General features: G+C 48.1%; 1 long non-coding RNA gene across 2 annotated transcripts; it reads left to right on the top strand.

The window, feature by feature from the left end:
* The first annotated feature begins 1,864 nt into the window (after nucleotides 1-1,864).
* LOC111093533 lies at nucleotides 1,865-11,403 on the top strand. Of its 2 annotated transcripts, none has more exons than XR_005381999.1 (3): nucleotides 1,865-3,025; nucleotides 3,429-3,542; nucleotides 10,887-11,403. It is a non-coding gene; the product is annotated as an uncharacterized LOC111093533 (long non-coding RNA). The 2 variants fall into 2 exon arrangements; XR_005381998.1 differs by having other exon boundaries at nucleotides 10,890-11,403.
* Nucleotides 11,404-26,844: the final 15,441 nt, after the last annotated feature.

The following is a 26,844-nucleotide window of genomic DNA, read 5'->3' on the forward strand; positions in this document are numbered from 1 at the left end:
GACACATTTCCCAAATAGATGAACTGTCATAGCCTGGAAAAATAGGGCTCATATTTTTTTTTCATGTATTTGCATGTATTTAATCTGAGTTATTAGCATAAAGGAATAGGGTGAAATACTTTCACACAATTAAAACAGTCCATGTTCCACACATTTAAGCTTTCTGTCGCACGAGTTCAAGACTGAAAGAAGACTCCACTCGCCTCATTTCTTGAAGCCCACAGGACACATTTGTGGTCGCTCCAGCTCATTCAGACAGAATTGGAAGGAACTGCCGTGAATTTCACAGAAGTCACTGCTCTGTGACAAAGTTCACGGCTCCCCATACCACCTGCCTTCCGCTCCCACCAGAAGCCATCATTCCTGATAAAAGCAAACACTGTCAATTCGGCCGCAGCCCGGCCAGCTCCAATCCCCTCTGAAAACATTGCCAAAACAGATTTCTGATTGGGTCACATTAGGTCACAGTATCCACGGGTGGACAAAATGTAGTAAAATTTTTATGGGCCACTAGAGACATATTGGATCAGTGCAGAACAAGCACTGTTCAAAAGAGCGCTGTTGGCTTCAGGTTCTTTCGCCAGCTCCTTGGCATATGGAAACTTCCCCAAGACTTCTCCAGCCTCCTCTGTAGCCCGTTGCCCCCACCCCCTCACTCCTCTGTCAGTCCAGACGGTGAAGCTGATTTTCTTTCAGCTTCATGCCTCACACGGAACAAAAGAAATTTCAAAGTGGGTCTCTCTCCTTTGTTAACCCCTGCAAGAGCTCTTTGAGGAAGAGTGGGTGGGTGCCCAGGGGGAGGGGGCCAGGGGGGCAGCGGGCAGGGGGGAACAATGAGGCAGTAGATTTTCCAGAAACTGTCATTTTTATGCAATGCCTCGCAGCCCCCACTAGCATGCATTATTTTGGAGAATCGATACCTAGGGGAAACCTGACCATTTTGTCCCCTGCCCCTGGTTTTATGGAAGGTGTGGGAGGTTGGCTGGGTACCCAGTCCTCCTGCTGGGGTCTCCCCCTTCACAGGCAGACACTGATGGGAGTACTTCAGATGACGGAGGGCCAGGGACATCCTGCAGAAATATCTGGACCTGATCTGTGGGCCCTGGGAGCCACTGAGGAGGTCTGAGTGAGGGAGCAGACTGCTCTCAGGCTCATTTGAGCTTTGAAGTGTCATCAGCAAAATGGCTCCTGAAAAATTGCAAACGGCTTCCCCACACCTGTGAAGTCACCTGATCCTGATGGAGGTTTCAGTAATGGGAACGAGAAGTTCTTTTCTTTATTGTGGTAAAAAAAACAAATAACATTAAATTTGCCACCTTCGCCATTTTTAAGTGTAGTGTTCAGTCGTGTTAGTGTTCACATGGAACCTTCGCACGGAAACCAGAAATTCTTGATCCTGCTTAGGCTCACTGCTGTTACGTTGGACCTTGAGTCTCTTCCCTGAACCTCAGTCTCCTCAACAATTAAATGGGAGGAAGTGTTTCTTAGGCCCCCATCCACACTCAAACGAGCAAATTTTTAAAGTGCTATCTGAGGAAACACTATTTAATGGCTTAGGCCTCAAAGATCACTTGACATATTTCCAGAAGAGAGATTTTCCACCTCCTCATTTTCACAATAAAAGGCTCTGACTCCTTAGGCAGCTTCACTGACAGACTGATTGATGGATGAACTTTCTATTTTTAAACCAATATTTTGATTCACGGTGTGGCATATTTTATATACGTAAAATTTCCAAGATGGCTGCAAGAGTGCCTCCCAACCCACACGACCTGCTGTTATTCCTCTATGGCCTGGGACGTTGATAGTTCTTGCATCATGGGGCAGGAGTCTGTGCTCACTCTCCTTGAATCCAAACTGGCTTGTAACTCACTTGTAAGCAATGGAATGTGACAGAAGGCTGAGTCATAAAAGGTATGCCTCCTCCACTCTGTCCCCCGGAACCCTCGCACAGGCCCTGAGCCACCATGCTGTGGAAAGACCCATGAGGTGGCCGTTTTGTAAGGAAGCCCAAACAGTCTCACACAGAAAGAGCTCCCGAAGGAGCATGTGAAAACACTCAGAGACAGAAAGGGGTGGAGACACTGCTCCCAACCGTTCCAGATGCCTGAGTTTCCAGCTCTCACCACCACCCGATGACGAATACGTGAGTGACCCCAAGACAAAACCACCCAGCTGAACTTTTCTTGAATTCATGACCCACAGAAACTGTGAGAGAAAATAAAATGACTGTTGTTGAAACCACTCGGTTTTGGGGTGATTGGCTGCTCAGCAATGGTAACCCTAAATGGCAAGACAACAGGTTGGCATCAGGGCCAGATGTTTAGTAATGGAGGCTCAAGGGATGGTGCCGGGCTGTCTTCCCCAAATAGCCACTCGCACAATGGCACACCCTCCACCCATTCTAGCATATGGGCCTCCTCCTTCCTGGCCACTTGAACTGGCTCCCCTGCTACTCAAGAATGGGCAACTTACACCATCTTCCCCAGCCTCCCTATACCCCAAACTTAGGGTGATGGATTATACACATGAACCGGTATATATAACAATCACCCACAATACCCTGGCCGCTCCCTGCCTCCACCCACATTCTGGTCCAGTGGGTTTAGATGGGAACCAGGTATGACTGATTGCAGGTGGACAAATCCATCCCAGGAAGATCAGGAAGCAGAATCGAATGTACCACTTTTGCTTGAATCCAATCTTCAGATGCCTGGCGGCTCTTCCCGCTCACAACAGGGATCTTTTCCTGGATTAATTCTGAATGCATAAGCTTTAGGTCCCCCAGGACAATGTTTTCTCTGGAAAATTTTTGTTGGATAAAGACCACTGCCTGGTGCTAAGTGGGCAGAGGCATGAAAACCCAGAACTGAGAGCATCCAACGGCTCTCCCAGGACATCTGGGACATCTTTGGCTGAAAGCTAGGGAAATCGGGTCACCAACTGCTCTGCTGGCCTGCTCTATATGGACCCCTCCCCTTCCTGACCTTCACATGTCTAGCCTGTCCCTGCTGGTCATTGTGCGGTGAGAGATTTTCTGTTCTTCCAGCAGAATGATGCCTAGCGATGCTTACCCTAGCTCATTGCATGACCTACACGTTCTCCTCTCTGTGGCCCCATGTGCTGCCCCAAACCAGAAGGAAACTCACGTTCCCAGAAGGCCTCACTCCTCAAGCTTTTGATGTCACCTCCAATTGAGGCTGAACACTCTCACATTGTGTTTTTGACATGACAAATGACCAATTGTTCAATGTAAACGTTTAAAATGTCCCAAGCTTTATGTAACCCCGCGTTGACATCCTTTCCCCTCCCTAATATGTTAGGAGCTTCAGAAAATAAAAGTAGCTTCATTCAACATCTGATTCTAAGATACGTGATTCGTAATTGCCAATCTACTTTCCTCATACAGATTGTCTCTTTTTCTTCAGATTTTTGGATCCTGACTCCATCAAATTTAAGCTTGCTGAAGATAAAGCCCTGGACTCTTTTCTCTGTATCCCCCTGCAAACCATCACGTTCACGGTGCTCATGGAGCTGCCGATGTATGACACACATCACAGGGTGGTCTTATTTTTTAACTAGCTGGGTGGCCTCTCTGAGCATCAGTCTCCTTGCACAGGAATTGGGGTGGTAATATGGCCTCACACAAGGGTTGTGGGGGCTCTCAAACATGAGTCCATGGGCAATACACCTAAAACAATCCCTGAGTTTTAAAGATGTTTTATTTATTTATTCATGAGAGACAGAGAGAGAGAAAGAGAGAGAGAGAGAGACAGAGACACAGACCAAGGAAGGAGCAGGCTCCATGCAGGGAGCCCGATTTGTGACTCCGTCCTGGGACTCCAGGATCATACCCTGGGCCAAAGGCAGGTGCTAAACCACTGAGCCACCCCGGGATCTCAATCCCTGAGTTTTAAAAGATGCTCAGAGAATCGTAGTTGTGGGTTGAGTGGTGTCCCTCCAACAAGACATGTTGTTAAAGTCCTAACCCTGGCTTCTATGTGATCTTATTTGGCAATAGGATCATTGTAGATATAATCGAGTTAAAATGAGGTCCTACTGGAGTAGGGTGGATCCTAAATCAAAAGGTGGGTGCCCTTATAAAGAAAAGGCAAGTTGAAGACACATAGACACAGAAAAGGAAGAAGGCCACATGACGATAAAAGTAGAGATTAGAAAGATAAAACTACAAGCCAAGGGACCCGAAGGATTGCTGGCCACCATCAGAAGCCAGAAGAGGCAAGGAAAAATCCTCCCCTAAACCCTCTGGAGGGAGCATGGCCCTGCCAACACCTTGATTTCAGACCTTTAGCCTCCTAGAAGGGGAGATCATAAATTTTTGTCATTTGAAGTCGCTCAGTTGGTGGTACTTTGTGATGGCAAAACTAATCCCCCATTTTGGTACTGGGGAGGGGGGTGTGTCTTTTTGAAAAGGAAGAGAGGAGCCTGGGAGACAAGCACCCTGGGTGATGAAGGCAGTGTTCTTGCAAAGCAATGCATAGGGGAGGTGCAATCTCCTCCCTGCCCTGGCAGCTGAGGACACCTTCCCTTCCAGCATTTCCTCCCACCATTTTCCATCCAGCAGCCTGATGGCCCATGGGACCAATGACTAGGGGAAGTACCGACGATGTGAAGTTTGTATCAACAGTGATGTTATTTTTAAAGATTTTATTTATTTATTTATTTATTTATTTATTTATTTATTTATTTATGAGGGAGAGAGAGAGAGAGCACAAGCAGGGGATCAGTGCGGGGAGAAGGAGAAGCAGGCTCCTCACAGAGCAAGAAGCCCTACTCAGGGCTGGATCCCAGGACCCCGAGATCATGACCTGAGCCGAAGGCAGAGGCTTACCTGACTGAGTCACCCAGGTGCGCCCCTCAGCGGTGATTCCATTTAGAATTTAGTCCAAAAAAGGTAATTTTGTGGGCACCTGCTGTATGCCAGACACAGTGTTAGCAGGAACGATTTAAAGGCAAATAGAGGTGGCTCCTCCTGTGAAGGAACTCAGAGAAACAGCCCTGCCCTGCGGAGGGGACGAGCAGAGGGCCCTGTGCAGCCTGGCCGCAAGTGACAGCCGAGTCCCAAAGAACGTGGTCAGAGCAGCCAAGCTAGAGAAGGCAGATCCAGGCAAGCACAGGAGCAAAAGCACCGAGGTGTGACACAGCGTGGCACCTGCAGGACAACTAAAAGCAGCTTGGAATTAGCAGACTGGCAAAGAGAAGGAAGAGAAGACGCAGGGCCGGAGTGGCAAGGCCGGGCGACCAAGCCTAGAATTTCGTCCCCGGACATCGGGATGTTTCTCAAGGACTTAAAGCAGAGGAGCAACAAAGACAGATCCTCACTCAACATAGATCATTCTGGCTAAAATGTGGAGGCTGGACTGAAATAGAATGGGAGTGGGGTCACTGTAGCACAGTCCCAGGAGCCACGGCGAGGCCGGGACTGAGGGAGTGTGGTGGATGGAGAGGAGGGGTTTGAGGCTCATTTGAGGTCCGACTTGAATCCCCACCAGAATCAGGGCCTGTGACAAGCACTTCCTGTGCGCACAGTTTAGGAAGTGATCCCAGGAACAGCTATGGGTGGGGGCGGTGCTGGGGAGAAGAGAGGAGGACTCAGCTCTAGGAGGTGTCATTGGGCAGGTTGCCACTAGATCCCCTGGGGGCCCTCTGGGGCAAAGTGAGCCCTGCTCACACTACCACCTCTTCCAGGAAGGCCTCCCTGACTCCTCCCCACCAGAATTACTCTCCCTCTGAGGCACTTGATTTGTTCCCCTCCTCCTATTCGATCACTATTATTGCTATCCTCCTGGATGGTACGGGGTGTCTTTCCCCCACCCCTGGAGCAAAGGCAGTTTCTTTTTTTTTTTTTTTTTTAAGATTTTATTTATTCACTCATGATAGACATAGAGAGAGAGAGGTAGAGACACAGGCAGAGGGAGAAGCAGGTTCCATGCAGGAGCCCGACGCAGGACTCGATCCCAGGACTCCAGGATTGCGCCCTGGGCCAAAGGCGTGGCACCAAACCACTGAGCCACCCAGGGATCCCCGCAAAGGCAGTTTCTGTTTCACGATCCCCCCTCCTACGAAGGTGTAGTGGACACTGTGCCAATCCCACAGTGCTTTCTTTACATAACTCTCTCATCTCCGAACTAGGCAAGCATCTTACATTTGATAGGGTAACATGGTTTAATTGGCAGCTTTTATCTTAGTGCTTCTTAAAATAACAGCATGCCTTACAGATCCCCTAAGATTCCGTTAAATAGGGTTGGGAGCTGTTCAACCAATATTTGCTAAATTAGACGAGTTTAGGTCACTTTAGGGAAGAGAATCTAGACCCACTGTCTGTATCAGAATCCGTCATGATGCAACTTAGGGTTTCCCTGCAGTCCCCCCGGCCCTCACCTGTCCTCACCTGTCCCTCTGGATGATGATGGGTGGGCCCAGAGAGACTTCACACATTTTGAACCCACCTGGGAAATGACTTTCTTAAAGACCACCTCCTCGCATGCAGGATACCTGCTGCCAACCGCAACAATCTCAGTAGCTGACCTCTCCCTTCTGTTTCTCTCAACCCCTTTCTCTTCACCCCTGCTTCCTGGAGTCCCTCCCTCCACCCCAAATAAACCACCTACACCCAAGCCCTTGACTCAGGCTCTGCCTTGAGGAAACCTAACTAAGACAATGGGATTGCCATAAAACTGTCCCTTTGGGGGCTCCATCTGCTCCTGAAAGGAGGGAAGTAGACACAGGATCTGCAGGCAGCCTAGAGAGGGTCCAGCAATCACCAGGGAGAGATGAGTCTCCCTTTGTCCCTCCCCAGCCACCCTACCTGTCCTACCTGTCCCACAGGCAGGCTAGAGAGCAGGATTTACCTAGCCTTGTGACAGCTGATTGTGGCCCCACCATAAGGCACCTGGGGAGGGAACATCTCCAGGGCCCATGGGTTGGGATGACAGGAATCCCGCCTGGTCTGGGAGTCGGGGAGGTGGAGGAGCGGGGTAGCACAATGTGCTGGGAACAGATGGGGCTTTGTGGGTACCAGCGCTAATTAACGGGCTCAGCAGCACAGGGCCCTGGGCCCAAGCATATTGCCTGAGGCCCCTGGGGGCTGAGCACATGCAGCTGCACACAGGCAGGAGCCCACCAAGCCCTGAGACCCCAGCCCAGAGAAAAGGAGGAGGAGGAGGGAAAGGAGAAGCCCCAGGAATAGGTCATCTCTCCATTCCCCAGCCCAGGGAACAGCAGCTCTTTTTTTTTTTTTTTTAAAGATTTTCTTTATTTATTCATAAGAGACACAGAGAGAGAGGCAAAGACACAGGCAGAGGGAGAAGTGGGCTCCCTGTGGGGAACCCAATGCAGGACTCGATCCCAGGACCCCAGGACCATCACCTGAGCTGAAGGCTCAACCACTGAGCCACCCAGGTGCTCCAGGAGCAGGAGCTTCTAACCAGCATGTGGTCTTATTCCACAGGTGCCAGGGACCCTGGGGGAGGAACAGAGGGGAAGGAATAGAGGGGAGGGATAGAGGGGCCAGAGCCAGGGAGCTCTGCCGAAGGGGGCTGCTGGCACCACCCTCCACACCCCACTACTCAGGGAGGCCCCACTGGTATCTACCCTGCCTCCTCTCATCCTCTCAGCCTTCCTCCCTGTGTTCCCTCTCTGGCTCTTCCCTCACTTCCAAGAACAGAATTCATTTTCAGGGTTTCTACAACCAAACCAGAGACAACATGTATGCTATTTGGGGAGGAACCTAAAGGGAAATAGTTCAAGCCTTTTCATTGGAGTTGCATGCGTCAAGACAGACATCTTTGGTCTCGTGTGTGTGTGTGTGTGTGTGTGTGTGTGTGTGTGTGTGTGTGTGATTACCCTGTAGACATGGGAAATGGGCTGTATAGTATGTATGTCAGTTAGGTTATAATCAACACTTGAAATTTGACCAGGATCAAGGTGCATTTTTTTTAAGATTTTATTTATTCATGAGAGACACAGAGAGACAGGCAGAGACACAGGCAGAGGGAGGAGCAAGCTCCCTGCGAGGAGCCCGATGTGGGACTCGATCCCAGGACCCCGGATCATGACCAAAGGTAGATGCTCAGCCACTGAGCCACTCAGGTGCCCTCAAGGTGCATTTTTAAATTGTGAGCAAGATACTCCCAGACACAAAGCAACATACACACCTCTGCCAGGGAGCATATCAAGGCTGATTTGCATGATTCTCTTCCAGCTTGGAGTGTTCTGCCTCTGAGTCCTCAGGGCATACATAGCACATTTGTAGCTCATTGTAGGAATTAGTAAATTTTTGTTGATTAAATAAATCTCATAGCCCTAGATTTTACAAACAATAGGTAATGTATCCACTTTAACGGAATGGCGCAAGCATCTCCCAAGAAGCAAGTCAACAGTGAGTGACAAAATAATGCCGGAATTAGCATCAGTCTACAAGCCAGGATCCAAAATACATTGCCTTTGTCCTATCTCGTGCGTGTGTGTTGTGTGTGTGTTGTGTGTGTCTTTTCCATACAAAGTATTTATGGATAAAAGACTTTGTATTGGAGCTGGCCAATGGGAACATAGGAATGCATAAAACTGTTCTACTTTTGAAGCTAAATTTCAAAAATATATTTGAAATTTTCCACTATTTTGTGTATACTTAAATATATTTTACCTGGCCCCAGGAAAAATTTAATTGGAAGGAAATAGAAATTTTAGAAAAAAATTTAAGCACACAATTCACGAGGTTGGTGTCATACCCTTTGAGGCCACAGATGCTCAAATCCCAAGCTAAAGATGGCTTGTGTGATATTGCTATATGCTTCCTTTTGGAAACCTGCTGATGACCTCTTTAACAGGACAACCTGAGTCTTTGAGAGAGCATTTGGGAGCCCACTAAAATGCCCAGGCACCCGCTCACCCACATCTCCCAGCCGAGGAATCATCCTATGCATAGCACCCATGTTCAAAAATGTTCTTTGCTGCTTCCCTGATATTCTGGAAATATAAACTTCAAGCCATCAAAAGTGAGTAATTTTAAGTTCCATTACTATTTCAACGATTTCTTCTACTGATTAAAAAGAGAAAGAGAAAAAACAACAATCCTAAAGACAGGGCTTCCATCTGTGGCTGCACACTGTGGGAAATAATTAAGCCCTCTTGGAAAATTGTTCTCAGAAACAAGGATAACAGGAGACACAACCAATTTCCAGCAAAGTTCCATTTCTTCAAGAAGTCATGCAGGAAGAGTAAATGCAGATGCTCTTTTTCAGGGATGCTGAGTTAGTGTTAAGGAACATCTTCCATGTTGGGTCTGTAGGATGCTTTCAGCTTTGACCACCTGTTATGGTTTTCAGCCTACGTCTTTTCTGTGCGATTTGGAAATTCCGTTATTATAAAAACAACTTTAAAGTGTCTGGAAATTCTAACCTTGATTGTAATCTCAAAAGACAATTCAGTCTCTAAATATTTACTATGCAAATAGTATCCAAATAAGTGCCAATGATCTGAAATAGTAAAATAAGTCAGTGTGCCTGGGCATTTTAGTGGGCTCCCAAATGCTCTCTCAAAGACTCGGGTTGTCCTGTTAAAGGGGTCATCAGATTTCCAAAAGGGAGCATATAGCAATGTCACACAACCCGTCTTTAGCCTGGGATTTGAGCAAGCAAAACCATTTCACAAATGCTGAGACTGTATTTCTAAATGCATTCCAAAATGACCTTGGAAATCCAGTGCAACGAATACAATATTTTTGGAGTTAGGAGGGATAGAATTAAGAGAAAAATAGTTCCCAGTGACAGGGGGTGGGGAAATAGGAGAGTTGTCGGTTAAGGGTACGAACTTGCAACTTGCAGATAAATACGTGCTGGAAATATAACCCACAGCAGAGTGATGGTGGATAATAATATTGTATTCTAAACATCAAACTTGCTAAGAGACTGGACTGCATTATTCCCACCAAAAAAAAAAATGATAAATATGTGGTCCGATAAAGGTGTTAGCTAACACTATGATGGCAATCATATTGCCATATATAAATATATCAGATCTGGGGCCCCTAGGTGGCTCAGTTGGTTGAAACAACTGACTCTTGGTTTCAGCTCAGGTCGTGATCTCACGGGTTCTGGGATCCAGCTCTGCATTAGGCTCCCAGCTCAGCTCAGAATCTGCTTGAGATTCTCTCCCCCTCTACCACTGCGCTCTCTCAAAAATAAAATAAATTTTAAAATGAATAAATAAATGTATCAAATCAACGTGTTGTATACCTTAAACTTATGCCATGTTATATGTCAAATGTATTTCAATTAAAAAAAGAAAAAACAGCACATATTTATCACTGAAATAGAATCAATGTAAAAGGAGAGAACTCAACTCTGAAGAATGGAAAATTAAAAGTAGTGTCTACATAGATATTTAATGTATATGTTAAAAGTATGTATAGGTGTATATGCATGTGTAAATACATGTGTACCTGTGTGTGTATATACATACACTTACACATGAAAGGGAGCAGCCACTTTCCAGGGAAAGGCAGAAAGAGTCACATAAAATAATATTATTTTGCCTGTTATAAGGACCATTGACTGAGAAAAATGACAAATTATTCACAAAATCCTCATAATCACTCCCTCAGAGAGTGACTGGTATTACCCCCATTTTATAGCTGTGGAAACAGAGCATGGGAAGGCCACATAATGTAACCAAGGTCATAAAACCATTGAACACCCCCCCCATGTCCCCAAATTTAACGTGCCCTGTTGTATTGAAAGGTTGTCAGTATAAATAAACAATGGTTTTCCCAGCATTCTTTTCAGAAAAATCTAGATCTAGCTGTGCATTCGAGGATATTCACCATCTCCCACCCTTTTCTAAATCTAGTTTCTCTCTTTCTTAAGCAGGCACCCAAACGAATGACCTCTGAGGGAGCCTTCCGCAGAGAAATAGAACATGTCCTTCCAAAAGCAGAGGATTTGTCTGTAAGATGAAAGCCAGAGCTCTTCGTGGGAAGCTCTACCAAAGGCCAGAAGAGATGGGGCAATTCTGGTAGAAATAAAAAGTGATAAACTCACTTGGGGACGACAGAGCGGACAGAGACTTCACAGGACTAGCAGATGGTCCCTAAAAGGTCGCTGTGGTCTTTCCCTTCTCAGTGGGGGGCAGCTGTGTCTCAGGCCCAAACCTGGAGACACCTTTGACTCCTCTCTCTTACCTTGTATCAACTGCCACCAAATCCTCAACTTCAAAGTGTATCCAGAATATGATCACTTCTTACACCCCCACTGCCACAAGCTCTGCTGGTGCCACCAGGTGTCCAGACTCTTAGAGTCATGTCACCTGGTCTCCCAGGCACAGTCTGGTCTTCCTTAAAAACCTTGTCTGGACATGAGAGACTCCTAACTCTGGGAAACGAACTAGGGGTGATGGAAGGGGAGGTGGGCGGGGGGTGGGGGTGACTGGGTGACAGGCACTGAGGAGGGCACTTGATAGGATGAGCACTGGGTGTTATTCTATATGTTGGCAAATTGAACACCAATAAAAAATGAATTTATAAAAAAAAAAAACCTTGTCTGGTCAAGTAAGTTCTGCTCTGAGCCCTCCAGGGTTTCCCCTGTAGCATTCAGAGTCAAAGCCAAAGTCTTCGCAATGCCCCGAAACCTTACAGTATCTGCCCCTGTCCACGCCCCATCCCTAGTCCCTTTTGAACCTCATCTGGGACCTACAACTATCCCCCAGCTGCCTCTGCTCCCTGAACACCAGCTTCCTATGTTCCTCAAAAGCACCAGGGCTCTTTCCTGCCTGGAGCACGCATCCCAGGACATCCTCATGACTCACTGCCTCACCCCCCTCCCTCTTCACTCAGGACATGCTTTCTCAACCTCTCCCATTTAAAATAGTCACCTCCACCCAGCACTCCCATCCCCTGGACACTGCACCATTTTACCCCATTAACACTTATCCCCTTCTTACCTAGGATATCATGTGTATTGTCTACAGTCGGTCTCCCCTCCCCATGCCTGACACGCAGTAAGTAGGTGAGCACTGGGAAGACAGTAACTTTTAAATCCCAAGGGCTTAGGATGTTGAATCTTTTTTTAAGTTATTTATTTATTTGTTTGTTTGTTTGTTTGGCACAAGTGGGGGGAGGAGCAGAGGGAGAGAGAATCCCAAGCAGACTCTGTGCTGCACGTGGAGCACCACTCAGGGCTCGATCTCACCACCCTGAGATCATGACCTGAGCCAAAATCAAGAGGCAGACAATTAACTGACTGAGCCACCCAGGCACCCCTGAAGATAAATCTTTCAAGAATCTTTCCTGTCTCCCATCCCCCTCCATATCTCACTGGGAAAAGGAAGTGGACATGGTACAACAAAAGAACTCGAATTTACCTGAGGAAAGAGTCACCAAGAGTTTGCCCAAAAACTATATTAATAGTAAAACAATAAAACTAGACACTTACCAAGGAGCTTCTATATCCCAAGCACTGGGAAAACTGCTGTACTTGCCTCAGCTTCTTGAAACCCAACCTATGAGGTACTTGGGTCTCATTTGTGAGTGTGAAACTTTGCTTTTGTGGTAACTTTTCTGACACCAGCTGGTGTCTTACAATACAATTCTGATGCAACCACCCCCAGTTACCACAGGCTAAAGGCTCGGTCCTCCACGGGACTGCCCTTGCTTTGGACACCAGACACGCCTCAGGGGTTCCCAGGCTACCTGCACTTCTGACCGACTGACTGGCTTCAGATTCAAGCGTTCCTGTGGCCTCTTCAGGTTTGATAACTCATTAGAGTACCTCACTGAACTCAGGAAAATGCTATCCCTAGAATTACAGTTTTGTTATAAAAGATACAAATTGGGACCAGCCAAGTGAATATACATACAGGCCAAGGTCTGAGAGGTTCCGGATGCAAGAATTCTGTGCTCTCTCCCCATGGAATCAGGTGGGTCACCCTCCTAGCACAATGATACATTCACCAACCAGCATGCACCACTCCATCTCAATGTCCAGAGCTTTCCACTGGGGTTTCATTGCATAGGCACGATGGATCCACTCATTGATCAGATTTGAACTCAATCTCCAGGCTCCTTCCCACCCCTAGAGTTCAGACTTGCCCAAAACCCAACCCTCTAATTCCATGACTGGTCTTCCAGGTGACCAGCCCCATCCTGAATCACCTCATCTCTTGGTATAAACTCAGGTGTGATCCAAGAGGCTCATGAATAACAAACCACACCTGTTATGTGGGGAATTCCAAGGATTTAGAGGCTCCCTCTCACAACCAGAAACAAAAGCCAAATTCTTTATGATAACAACAGTAACATGACTCAAACTCTTTCAAGTCTCCATTCAACTGGTAGAAAGACACTTCAGCCCATTTCTTGGCTAAATTTTCTCCAGGATTAAATCCTGTGTCCAGGAGGGCATGGGGCCCATGTGGCTCCAAGGTGACAGGGAAAGAGGGAACATGCATCTCTGGTCATTGGTCACCAGATGTTGCAGCTACAATACCTGTAGCACTTGGCCTGCAAGGGTGTCTGCAAGGCTTCTGAGGTTGAGCCCCCAGGACCCCAAGGTCTCTCCTCTTCTGTCTAGGCCCTTGCCACCTCTCTAGGATCTGTCTAGAGCATGACCCAAGCTTCCTGGACCCTTTCATTCCTTAAGCTTTTTTTCTTAACCTCCACCCAGGAGAGAGGGGTACAGAGCCCTTTTCTCTCGGGAACCACAAATATTTCCGCACCCATTTCTCCAATTATCCTCTCCCCACAGCCTGGAACATTCCATTTTTATTTCAGAAACAAAGAGCCTGTTCTTACATCATTATGTTTTTTTTTCCTCTATCTGAGAGCTATGCCTACGTGTGTGTCCCATTCCTCACCAAGGACCGGCTTTAGAAATCCAAAGGCCTGTTTTCAGCCAGATATCATGTGCCCGCCAAGAAACGCAAATGCACACACACCGCCCATGAAATGCTCTTGCCACAAGACAGGTGAACCTGAATCTAACCAAACTACCAGCTTACATCCACCTACTGGCAATATAACAAGTAAATGGCATCGTGGGGAAGCAGATGAGTGCAGAATGTGGGACATTCTCTGGGACAACTAGTCTGGGTTGTACAACAAAGGAGATTATAAGTAGAAGAACAATGGGGATCACTCTAGATTAAAAGCCACTTAAGAGTCATAACAACTAAAAAAAAAAAAAAAAAAAAAAAAAAAAAAAGAGTCATAACAACTCTTAACAAGTCATAACAAATGCCAGGTGGAGGCCTTGCCCAGATCCTGATTTGTACAAACCAACAACAAAAAGACACTTTGGAGATGGAAGGGAAATTTGATTGACTGGATTTTTTGACTGGATGATACACCCAGCATATTACCAAAGACGTGGCATCAACTTTGTGAGATAAATTCATTGTATGTGGTTATGTAAGAAAATGTTCAGTTCTTAGTTATATACCAAAGTATTTAGATATTGAGGAGATGTCTGGGATTTGCTTTAAAATATGTTAGCATAGGGACGCCTGCATGGCTTAGTGGTTGAGCATCTGCCTTTGGCTCAGGGTGTGATCCCGGGGTCCTGGGATCAAGACCTGCATCAGACCCCTTGCGAGGAGCCTTCTCCTTCTGCCTATGTCTCTGCCTCTCTCTCTGAGTCTCTCGTGAATAAATAAAATCTTTAAAATAAATTTAAATTTAAATTAAAATATGCTAGGATCTTAAGAGGGGGCAAATAAAATGGCAAGATATTTTTAAAAGTCAGTTTCACTGATATACAATTTATATACAATAAAGTTCTTCCTTTTAAGTTGGACTAGGGCAGCCCAGGTGGCTCAGCGGTTTAGCGCCGCCTTCAGCCCAGGATCTGATCCTGGAGTCCCGGGATCGAGTCCTACATCAGGCTCCCTGCATGGAGCCTGCTTCTCCCTCTGCCTGTGTCTCTGCCTCTCTCTCTCTCTCTCTCTCATGAATAAATAAATAACATCTTTTAAAAAATAATAAAGTTGGACTAGTTTTAACAAACCTAACACGGTTATGTAACCACCACCACCATAGTCAAGACGGAGAGCATTTCCTTCATCTTACAAGTCTCCTTCATGTAATGCAAAATGTTGGTAACTATTGGTTGTGCATGATGGGTGTATGGCATTTACCATATTGTCTTCTTACAATTGTGTATGATTTAAATTTTTATCACTGAAAAACGCTCAATGTCTCTACTTTCTGCTGACACCTGTCCCTCTGGGCCTGGAGAGGACTCTCTGCAGGGAGGAAAGACATGTACCCACCAGGAACTGGGAAGGAAGTGGAAAAGCAGCCAGGCTAGAGTGAGCGTCCAAAGTTCTACAGCCCAATGGCACAGGGGAGCTCTGGGGCATGAGGAACGCCTCCAGTTGCCCCACCTAGAGGCAAGGGAACTGTTGCATCCAGTTAAGGGCTATGTGCAGGAGGGTGCAAAGCCAGGGCCCCTTCCATACTGCACCTGCCTGTGGCCCAGGCCAGTCACAGGTGTGTGGGGATGGCCATCAGAAGCAAAGGCCCAGAGAAGCCAGGTGAGAGTCACTCAGGAGCAGAGATTGCAGGGGATCATGCATAGTACCTGCAGTGTCCCTGATACGAGGTCAAAGCCAGAGGTACGTAGTTGGGGGTCATCTGGACATAGCTGGCATATTAAGCCCTGGGACCAGAGGAACTCCCCCAGAGAAAGAGTGTAGAGGAGAGAGACTGCTTTGAGGAGCTCTCCTATTAACAGAGAGTGGTCATGCCTGACAGGCCAGCCCAGGAGCTCCCGGAAGGCCTTTCACTTCCTTTTTCTCCCCCATTTTTGAAATAGGAGTCATTTGCATGGGGCATGGTACTCATCCCTCCCACAAACCTCATGGAAACCCATAAAGCACCAGCACCGTGCTAGCCTGGGGAAGCAACATTTTCCTGCACTTGTCTTAAATGGAAATGAAGCGAACGTTGGAAGAATGAACGTTTTGAGCACACTAGGAAGCTTCTGAAAATCTATTTCTACCATGAAATCTCCCCAGGAGGAACAGAACCTACTTCTCATGTGCAGGAAGGCCCAGAGGACAAGAAGCTTTGGGACACTTTCACCCTCTCCCAGAAGTGAACGTGATGCGCCCTCCTTTGTCGGTGAACTTCCTTTACAGCAACTGCCGCTAACATGTACTTACTCCTCTCTTTGAAGACTAAGATTTCTATTTGCTTTACATTTTCCAAAGCCACTTTCTCCTCGTGGGGTAGGAACTACACGGTCATCTCCACTGTACCAGTGAGAAAATGAGCTCAAGGTCATGGAGCAGTACACAGATGTTGCCCAAAATCAACGCGCCGCATGGTGGCTGAGTGGCCACCTCCCTGGATGCTCGCTCTGTAATTTGCTGAATTTCCAGGTGATTCAGGGAAGTCTTTGTTTCCCTGGAGATTTATTCTAGCTTCCAGCCAGTAAAAATACTGCCTTTGGTTTGCCCAAAATCTGTTGGTCTGGCACCGCTGAACGCTGGCACTGGTGCTTCACCATTCTGGGCTCACACACTTGCCGGTTGTGTTAGGTTTGTGGAGGCAAGAGCTGTGTTGTGTGTGAATTTCAGCATCCTCTTTGCACAAACCGTGTCCCGCCCCTGCTTCTGTTTCTGCAGCAAAACCAGGATCTGCTCAGACGCATTTCAGCAAATGGGTCGTTCTGTGACTTAATTTTCTTCAAGCTGAGCTTGAGCCTTAGCAACTGGCAGAAACAGGAGAACTTGAACTCAGAATGCCGGGCGGTGGTTCTCCAACAGTGAGTCGCCCTCGCTGAGCCTCCCATCACGTAAGCCCCTTGCTGCCCCTCTGTGCCTTCGGGTGATCACTCACACTTCTGGTCCCAGGCCTGCCCGACGTCCCCCAGAGTGCTGGCTCCTCTGCTCTAGCCCGACCAGGCCTGCACTGAGCCCTCCTGTATCTGTTCTACATCTCCCAGCACCGCACCGCATGCAATTAGGTGCCTAATAAAGGCTCGGCGCTGCTGATGATGGTAATGATGATGTGACGCCTATGGTGATGATCACAACTGGGAGCAATTGAATGAAATTATGCAGAGAGGTGTTAAGCTAAATGTCAAAATCTCCTGATGCTGAAATTTACAGAATTGCTGATTCCTCCCTGGGGTTGGTTGGAAAAACTCCTCCCTGGAGACAGCCAGTCTGTCTTTCTATATCTATAGGATGGCATTTATAGCCAGGATCACCAAGCACGGGAAAGGGTTTCTAAAGTGTGCTTCCAGACGCATGGACTGGCCATGTGTCCTCCTTTTTTATCTGCTTCTAATAGTGATTCATCAGAAATCTATAAAAAGGGAGCATGGTGGCTGCGGTGATTTAGGATGGCCATCCATCCTTCATGCTCCTCCACCGAAGGGTCTGTTTTGCCTCCTGTTGACTCAGAGTTGGTCTTATGAGTTGCTTTGACCAACAGCACGTAGCAGAAGTTACCCTGTGCCAGGTCCAGATCTAGATTTTAAAGGGGTCTTGCAGTTGCCACTTTCGCTTGAATTGCTTGGATGCCTCACCCTAAGCCAGGCTCCTGCAGGATGAGGGGCCATGCAGAGAACCCCACAGGATGAATGGCCACATGGATATTTCAGCCCCAGGCGAGCTCCCAAGTGAATACAGCCACACGTGTGATCCCAGCTGAGATCACTCAGAACAGCAGCGTGGAGCCCTGTTTGACCTCCTAAACCATGGAATCCTGAGAACTAATACGTTATTGAGGTTTCCGGTCAAGGAATTTTGGAGTGATCTGTTATGCAGAAGTACGCAACATGTTGTGGCTCTGTTGGGGCCAATAAGAGAATCCACGGCAGGTCTCTGGAGAATCAAGGCCTTTAGAGGAGCTCCATCCAAACGCCCTTCCAGCCAGCCCTGGTCCATCCTGGGCATAAATGTGAGGAAGAACAGTGTAGTCAGAGGAACCCTGGTTCCTGTTGGAAAAGTTCCTCCCAGAGGAAGACCACGAGTTGAATGGCTCCCCGGACTCCAGGCTCTGTCCCAGGAGTCATGCATCCCAGTACTTACAGAGGCTGGGCAAGTCATTTGAACCGGTGGAGTGGGTGGGGTGTTTGCAAATCAATCAAGCAGGAATGAATATTCTTCACTCCCAAAAGGACCGATGTATTCTCCTATTTTTCTTGAAGCAAGCAGCCTTCCCTGAGTGTTTCATGGTGACTTGTGCTGGAGAAGTAGGTAAAAGAGAAACAGCCTCTACCCTAAGACAGATGGCAGCATAAGGGCAACTACACATGATAAGTGGCACTTGGCCTCAAGGTCAGGAGAGAATTGGGGTGACGGTGTGGTGGATGCTGTGGTGTACTGTCCAGATCCTCCTGCAGCGCTGACACGCTGCCCTCTGGGGTGGCTCTCAGCAGAGTCACTCTCTGGGGACCACCCTCAACAAAAAAATAGTTATCTTGTCCATGGTCATGCCCTCTTCCCGGGGCAACTCACATCCAGTAATGTTCGATGGGGGATGTAAAAGCCTGGCTCCTGCTCTTAGGCAGAACAACTCAGTCAGACCATCCTACCTTCTGTGGGATGGGCTGAGCCCTTGGTTGCAAATGATCTACCCCATTGAGATTCAGCTTCTCCATCCAATCCTTCCCCTCTCCTCCCCATTCCCAGTGGTGATCCTGAGACCACTCTCCAAAAAACTCCGGATGGCAAATCCCCATCTCAGAATTGGCTCTCCAGGGAACCCCACCAGAACCAGATGGGAGCTAAAATGACCAGCAGTGGGCAGCTGCCACTCAGCCATTGTCACATGTCATGACTGAGCTAGGTCTTGCCATTGTTATTTGAATGCTTGGAATTTAAATGTGGGCCTCTGACTTTATCAAATAATTCTACTTTTTCCTTAAGTATTTCTGATATCCAACACTGTGGTTATCCTTAAATTAAGTGACTAGGCTCCTGAAGGCTCTGTATGACCTGCCCCCCAGTTCATGTCTCCAGCTTCATTTCTGTTTTCTCCCTCCTCCACCCATGGTGCTCCAGCCACATAGAAGGGGGGCAAGCCTCTTCCTGCCTCAGGGCCCTTGCACATCCTGCTGTCTCTCCTGGAGCTTTCTTCTACCACTGCCTTCACCACTGCTAGCCTAATTCATTCATACTCATTCTTCAAGTCCCAGGTTTGATGTCATTTCCCTAGAACATCTTCCTTGATCCCCAAGTCCTCTGGGTTAGGTGCACCCCCAAGTTTCTGAAGTCTACGTATTTTAGCACTCATCACACTGCATTGTAACAGCCCCAATACCTGGTGTACGTCTCATCAGGCTGTACACATAATTCAGAGAAGTGTTTCACTGTGGTATCTTCAGGACTCGACAAATGGGAGGTGCTCCTTAGATGTGTGAGTTTTCATTGGTTATTTGAATAAATGAATAAATTGGCCAGGAGAGCCCCATTCTTGTGCCCTTCTGAAGCTGAACAGTGTAGGATTCAGAGAACACACTTGGTGTGCAGTCTGACCCCACCCATACCAGACAGATATATCTGTTAGTTCGTTAGTTCTCAGAAGCACTAGGAAAGGTAGGGAACCAGCTATGTCAGCTCTGCTGGTTTTGAAAAATGTCTGAAAATTCTTGGACATTTTTTTCTTTTTTTTTAAGATTTTATTTATTTATTCATGAAAGACACAGAGAGAGAGAGAGAGGCAGAGACACAGGCAGAGGGAGAAGCAGGCTCCATGCAGGGAGCCCGATGTGGGACTCGATCCCAGGACTCCAGGATCACACCCTGGGCCAAAGGCAGGCACTAAACCACCAAGCCACCCAAGGATTCCCAATTCTTGGACATTTGTCTTATCAAGGGGGAGTCTAAATCCCCTCCTTGAATGTGGGCCTTAGTGACTGCAGACTTCTGAAGGTAGGTGACAGAGCTCCTGTCTGTCTGTCTGTCTGCTCCTGTCTGTCTGTCTGTCTGTCTGTCTCTCTCTCTCTCTCTCCCACACACCCCCCTGCCCCTCCACCATGTTGTAAGGAAACCAAGCAGCCACACGGGAGACCACAGGTAGGTTCCCGGTCATGGCCCTAGCTAAGGGCCCAGCCAGAGCCAGGAGCAACTACCATCTGTGCAGGGAAGCAAGCCTGAGATGGCTCCTGCCCCCCAGCTTCAAGCCACTCCAACCAACACTGAGTGGAACTGAAGTGATTGTCTGCCCAAATGGCAGCTTCATAAGCAAAATAGATATTGCCATTGTTTTAGGCCTGTAGGTTTTGGGGTGATGGCTCATATAGCAACAAATGACCAGAACAGCAGCCCTGCAGCCAAAAGGACAACCCACAGTATGCTGCAGTGAAGACCTCATGCTGCTCTTCTTGGGCAGAAACCCCCCTACTTCCTACCAGGGGTGCTGGACACCCCATTTGGTGCCAGGGCTTCTCTATGGCTGCCCCTGAGAGCCAGATGTCTCAGCTGCCCCCCAACCAGAAGGTCACCCTGCAGACCCTGCTTCCTGGTGTCTGCCAGCCCTAAACCAAACTTTGAGCAGGGGCATTTGATGGATGGGTCCCACAGAACATGCCCCATTGGTAAGGGAGACTGGGAAAACAAATGTCTGGGTGCTCCCTGGGGGAGAAACAGACCCAAAAGATGGAGACTTGTCCAAACAACAAAAGGTGGTGCTCAAAGGAGCCCAAGGGCCAGAGAACTCTTGTGGACACCTCTCCAGGAAGCTGGGGCCAGCCCTTCACCTGCCCGTGACTCAACACTGCCTAGCAGAGAACAGCCACCCTACAGGACTGTCAGGCAGGATGAGACAGTGTGTGAGGACCTGGATACAGGCCTGGGATGCTCCAGAAAATGGATATTATTGCCACACCCACGAGTCCAGGGCTGACTGGTGTCGGTGATTCTCAGACTACCTGTATCAGAACATTGGCAACATCTTGTTATAAAGCAGATTCTCAGGCCCCACCTGGGATCTACTAAATCAGGGTGGAGGGGTGCCTGGGTGGCTCAGTTGGTTAAGCATCTGTTTCAGCTCAGGTCATGGTCTCAAGGTCCTGGGATTGAGCCCAACAACGGGCTCCTCCCCCATTGGGGAGTCTCCTTCTCCCTCTGCCTCTGCCCTTTTCCCCCCACTTGTGCTTGCTCTCTCTCTCTCTCAAATAAATAAATAAAATCTTTAAATCAATCAATCGATCAATCAAGGTGGGGCCAGGGGATTAGCATTTAACACACTCTGCAGGTGACTCCCTGATCCAGTGTCAGAGCTTCTCTCCCCAGCATTCATTCGTGCGTTTATTCAACAACTGACTTCCAACTGTGAGCCCAGGGCCATGTTCATATAACTAGCAACCACCCACGGTGGGGGGGCGGTGGGGAGCAGAAGTTGGTGAGCAGCCCTCATACACACAGCATGGATGGTAAGGGCGTTGGCAGAGAGAACAGGGACTGTGGGACCGAGGACAGGGAGATGCTGGGCTGGGTTTGCCTATCGCACAGTCGGCAATGACTGTCCACAGCCCCCGCCACATCCAGGTTCGGGTGCAGCCTCACAGAGGGCCTGACCGCCCCAGAGCTATATTCACAGGAGAGCAAATCTGATTGCCCCTCCTGGGTCACATGCCACCCCCGGCTCAGCGAGTCCATCCCTCTGAACCAGCTCCTCGGACTGGGCTGGTAAGAGAAGGGCTGTTGGAAGTGAGGCAGATCCCTGGAGGGTGTCTACTGTAGACAGGTGAGATCCCGGGAATAGGAAATGGGAAGAGGCCATTGCAGGGGGAGCAACAGGAACAGGCAATGGGACCAAAGGGCAAACCACTTGTGAGCGGGAATGATGAGGTGGTGACCAGGCGATTGGTGTAGTGGAAGTGAAGCCACAGTCAGACCGGAGGCAGATCTTAGGAGACTTCGGGAGAGTATTTGCATTTCATCTTAAGTGAGCAGGGGCCAGAAAAGGGTTTGAAGCAAGGTGACCATGATTAGAGCTTGTGTTGGGAGGACTAGCCTAGGAGCCCATGGAGATACCAGCCTGGAGAGCTCCCTGGAGCAGGGGCATTAGCACTTATTGAGCACCAACTGGGGACCAGGCCTTTAGCTCGGTACTTACACACAGTGTCATTGAGTTGGATCCTGACAGCAACTCTGTTATTAGCCTTCTGCACAGATCGGTAAACAAGACTTGGACTGGGGAACCACTGGCCCTAGAGGAACCTCAACCCTTGTCTGGTCCTCAGGGTTATCCATCCATGTTACTACATGGCAGAAACAAGGAAGGCTCAAGACATCTCGGTGAGCTGGGGCAGGATGAAAATGGGTGGTAGGAGATAGTGGGGTCAGATGGTGCTTGGGTCCAAGGTGGCAGCCAGGGAGTCCAAGAAACACAGCAGAGCCTGAGTCCATCCGGCTGAGTGGCAGGCTTCCTGGGGCCCATGAGCTTCCCAGGGTTTTTGCCTGCATCTGAGTGGTGGCTGGCCCCAGGCTGCCCTAAACAGCCCTACTCCCCTCTAACCTGACCCCCACAGCTAGGGGGTTCCCTAGAGTCAGTCTGAACACATAGGGGGTATCCCATGAGTTTTCATCTCCTCATGGGAGCCAAATCCCTCCAAGGCCTGGGCAGCTGCCCAACTACAAGAAACTGGGAAGACAAGAGTGAGAAGAGCAGAAGCCGGGGGTCCCAATCCAAGATCCTATGGGCTTAGGGCGAGGGGGATGGGAGGGGAAAGAGGGACAGATGCCTGAGTCATTTTAAAGGAAGAAGTCAGGCATGTGGCCCACTGGGTCTGTCAAGGGCCTGCCACCTCCAAGGTCCTGCCCTAGGCACTGTGGCGGCTGTGACAAGAAGGAAGGAAGGGGATTTGGGGGAGAGCAAGTGCTGGCTGAGAGTGCGACCCGGATGCCAGACTGCATGGTGCACAGCTGCATGACCTCAGGCAAGCTCCCTAACTTGTCTGGGTCTCGGTTTCTCTTCTCCAGAACAGGATTACTGGTGGCACTTAATTCCTAGCCTTATTTTGAGGCAAATTAAAGGTAGAAATCAGGACAACAGGGGGATCCCTAGGTGGCTCAGTGGTTTAGTGCCTGCCTTCGGCCCAGGGTGTGATCCTGAAGTCCTGGGATCGAGTCCCACATCAGGCTCCCTGCATGGAGGCTGCTTCTCCCTCTGCCTGTGTCTCTGCCTCTCTCTCTCTCTCTCTCTCTCTCTCTCATAAATAAATAAATAAAATATTTTTTTAAAAAAGAAATCAAGACAACAGGGCTTGCTCGGTGAGTGTTCCTTAGGACTTTCTGAATTAGGTCCTTCGTCACCCTACCTAGTGATACCCTCCCCTTCCCAGCTGTTAGCACTGCAGGACCTCATTACATCTATGGTGGGTTCGCTGCGAGCGGTCTGCCCTCCTGCCTCCCTGGGCTGTAAGCTCAGTGCGGGTGGGGATCTTGTGCTGTCTTCACTGACTCTCCGGTGCCTGGCACGGATCAAGCACTAGGTAAATACTCACTGAGCACCTGAATGCAGAAGCTGCTAACACGTTTGCACTGCAAGCAACACTGCTAACACCAAACGGAACACAGTAATGTTACAAGAGGGGTACGCAAAGCTGCAGGGCTTCAGAGGAAAGAGAAACCAATCAAACTGATTGAGAGTTCGAAGAAAGGTTTTAGAGGAGGAATACCTTGGGAGAGGACTCTCAATTAGAAAGGGAGCCTCAGGGATGAAGATGTGGTGGAAGGTGTAGCTGGGGGGCGGAGGGAGGGATTAGTAAGAGCAAAGCCCAGGTAGGGAAAGGCTGAGCATGCTTAGCAGGTGGCCCGTGGTGTCCTTGGGCTGGTCCCTAGGGGTTGGCCGAGGCTGAGATTACACAGGCTTGGTTGCCACAAGCTTTCAGTGCCTGCGTGCTTCAAAGGGTAAAACGTTCTCTGAGTCCCGGGAGGATTTGGTGCAGGTGCCTTGAGCTCAGCTGCATCTGGGCCTGACCCTTCCCTCGAGCACGCTTGAGTTGGGAATGATCCATGGGGCCACACTCCTGGTTAAAAAGATCCACATCTTAAAAAAAAGAAAAAGAAAAAGAAAAACTTTATGACTTTTGTTTTTAAAAATGTAGAAGTGGGGTTTTCAATTCTGACTTTTTTTTTTTTTAATATTTTCTTCATTTATTCATGAGAGACACAGAGAGAGAGAGGCGGAGACACAGGCAGAGGGAGAAGTAGGCTCCATGCGGGGGACCCGATGCGGGACTCCATCCTGAGACTCCGGGATCACGCCCTGAGTCGAAGGCAGATGTTCAACCACTGAGCCACCCAGGTGCCCTCAATCCTGAATTCTTAGAGAATATATCCCACCTTTAGGACAGTGAGTCTCCCCAAACATTCACCAGGATAGGGACAGACAGGCACGCTTCCCAGAACACCCAAGGGCACGGTGCACCCAAAGACAGAGTCCAAGTGTTCCTTGGCTCATCAAAGGAAACCGCCTTCTCAGAGGACCACGTGGGAAAGAGTGGGAGCCACTAGCATGTGCATTTTCTCCTCTGTTAGGCAAAAATAAACAAAAACCCACCAAATCTGTCCCTTCTGCACATATTCATCAAAAAAGGACTCAACATTGTCCATCTAGAAGGCAGAACCAGGCCCCTAGCCCAGGGGCTGATGTTCCGTGGTTCATAAGGTAGAGAGGATGATGCCCTTTTCATCAGCGTGTTTAATACCAAACAAGCAGGGAAAGTTAAAATAATTACCTAGGAACAATTGTCTATGTTTCTGTCATCTAATTAGGTAATCTGCCCAGGTGTTTAGCACCAAGTCCTCTGTGCTTTAATTGGAAAAAGTCAAGGACAGAAACTAATTAGCAGCATTAATCCAAACCAGAAGTCTAATGATATTAACCACAAATCACCATTACAATCAGGAACCTTTCTTCTAAAACATTTTCAAAGTGAGGGAGGAGGAGGGGAAAACTGTCGTTTTGAGCATAAGATACCAACTTCTAACCACCAATTCCCAGCAACCCTGATCCGCTCTCTCAAAGAAACCGAAAGAATCGTGATTGATGACAAGGCAGGAGAGAATTATAAGTGAGGGAGGACCTCATCCACACCCTTGTTTCAAGTGAGAAAGAATTAAATACCCTAGTAGATTTGATAGCTCTCAGCTCTGTTCCTACAGTGACCCCCAGCTCCCTCCTGGGGTTCCCCCCTCCCGCCAAGTTAGAGATAAGGATCCCCATGTACCTGAAACTTTCAGAGGGCAGATAGACTTTTACGACCTTGAAACTCTCTTGATATTTCCCTGTCTCTCATTACCGTTTTCATTTCAATGTGAGAGAAAAATAATCAAATTCCACAAGAAAAATCCCTATTTCCGAGGTGTCTCGTGGACTACTGGGGTCTCTAGAAAGAACCACCAGGTTGTTTTTACTATGGGCCTTTTCTGCTTACATCTCAGTCTCTTTTCCAGAGTTCTTTCATGTCCTGGGGCGTTTTATTTAGGGGACCCGGTGGTTTGAAAACACAGGGAGAAACAGCACACAGTTCTGATTTGCTTTTATCAACTAACATAAAATGACCTTAGAGTAATTTTAGCTTCCTAGCACTCGGACATTTTAAGTCAATTAATTCAATCAAAAACCACATTGGAGAGGTGCCTGGATGGCTCAGCGGTTGAGCGTCTGCCTTTGGCTCAGGGCGTGATCCTGGGTCCCAGGATCGAGTCTCACTTCGGGCTCCTTGCATGGAGCCTGCTTCTCCCTCTGCCTGTGTCTCTGCCTCTCCCTCTGTGTCTCTCATGAATAAATAAATAAAATCTTTTTTTAAAAAAACCCACATTGGATTAAAAGCCCACCTCCCTTCCCACTATGCCTCCTCCATGCACCCCCCCCCCCAGACAAAAACTCTTTAAAGAAAAACCTAACTTTTCAAAGCGGAAAATCTAGGGCCTTGCATAATTCAATATCTACCTTTGAGAATTTTTTTTTTTAAAGAAAGAAAGAAAAAAGCTTTTCACCGCCTTTCCCTACAGAATGTAAACTGACTCTGCTTCATGAAAACATCCCTGCGGCCCCAGCATGGGCCCTCTAGAGGTTGCGGCTTAGAAACCGGGGTGTAAATAAAACCTGTGTATAAGGTAATGCTCCCTGCAGCTGCTTTGGGAGGCGCTCCGGGCTTGTTTATTTATTTATTTATTTTTAAATTTTTTTCTCGGCCTCCCTTTGTTTGCCACGTGCTAGGTCTCCCGGAGCCTCGCTATCAGACGCAGCTCACGTAGAAGGGTTAAAATAATGTGGTCATTATGGGACTATTCCCGGGGACCCAGCAAAAGATAGCCACAGCCGACTTGTGGCAGCTGTTAGAGACCCAATTGCCATCCACCAGGGAATTTGCTTATTTCTATATCACGATCTCCCACCTTGATAAAAAAAGAGAGAGAGAGAGAAACACACACACATACACACACACACACACCCATTTCATTTGGACTGTGTACTAAGAATAATTGCCACCAATATTGATTGGTCCTTGGGGACCCAGCTGAATTTAAAAACGGCAGGCTGAAATCCCAGCTGATGTGGCCTCCCAGAGATTGCTGCTTATTTGTGACATGTTCCTATGTTTAAACTTATCTGTGCAAACTGTGGAATTAACGTCCTCGTGTTGCCAACAATATGGTGACACGCCCGGCTGACACACACGGCTATTTTTGTTCCGATGGGGCCCTAATGCTGGCTCCTGTCCGCAGATCTTTCGGATGCTGAAGCCTCCGTTTGTTTCCTATTTATTGTCAGGACTTGGGCAAAAGTGTGAGGTTTTTCACTTGCATGTGCCGCACATTTTGTTCATGCAGGTTTTTAACCTGGAAAGGCTCCCACAGTGG

The sequence above is a fragment of the Canis lupus genome, chromosome 31 (assembly GCF_011100685.1).
Source record: "Canis lupus familiaris isolate Mischka breed German Shepherd chromosome 31, alternate assembly UU_Cfam_GSD_1.0, whole genome shotgun sequence".
Taxonomy (NCBI): domain Eukaryota; kingdom Metazoa; phylum Chordata; class Mammalia; order Carnivora; family Canidae; genus Canis; species Canis lupus.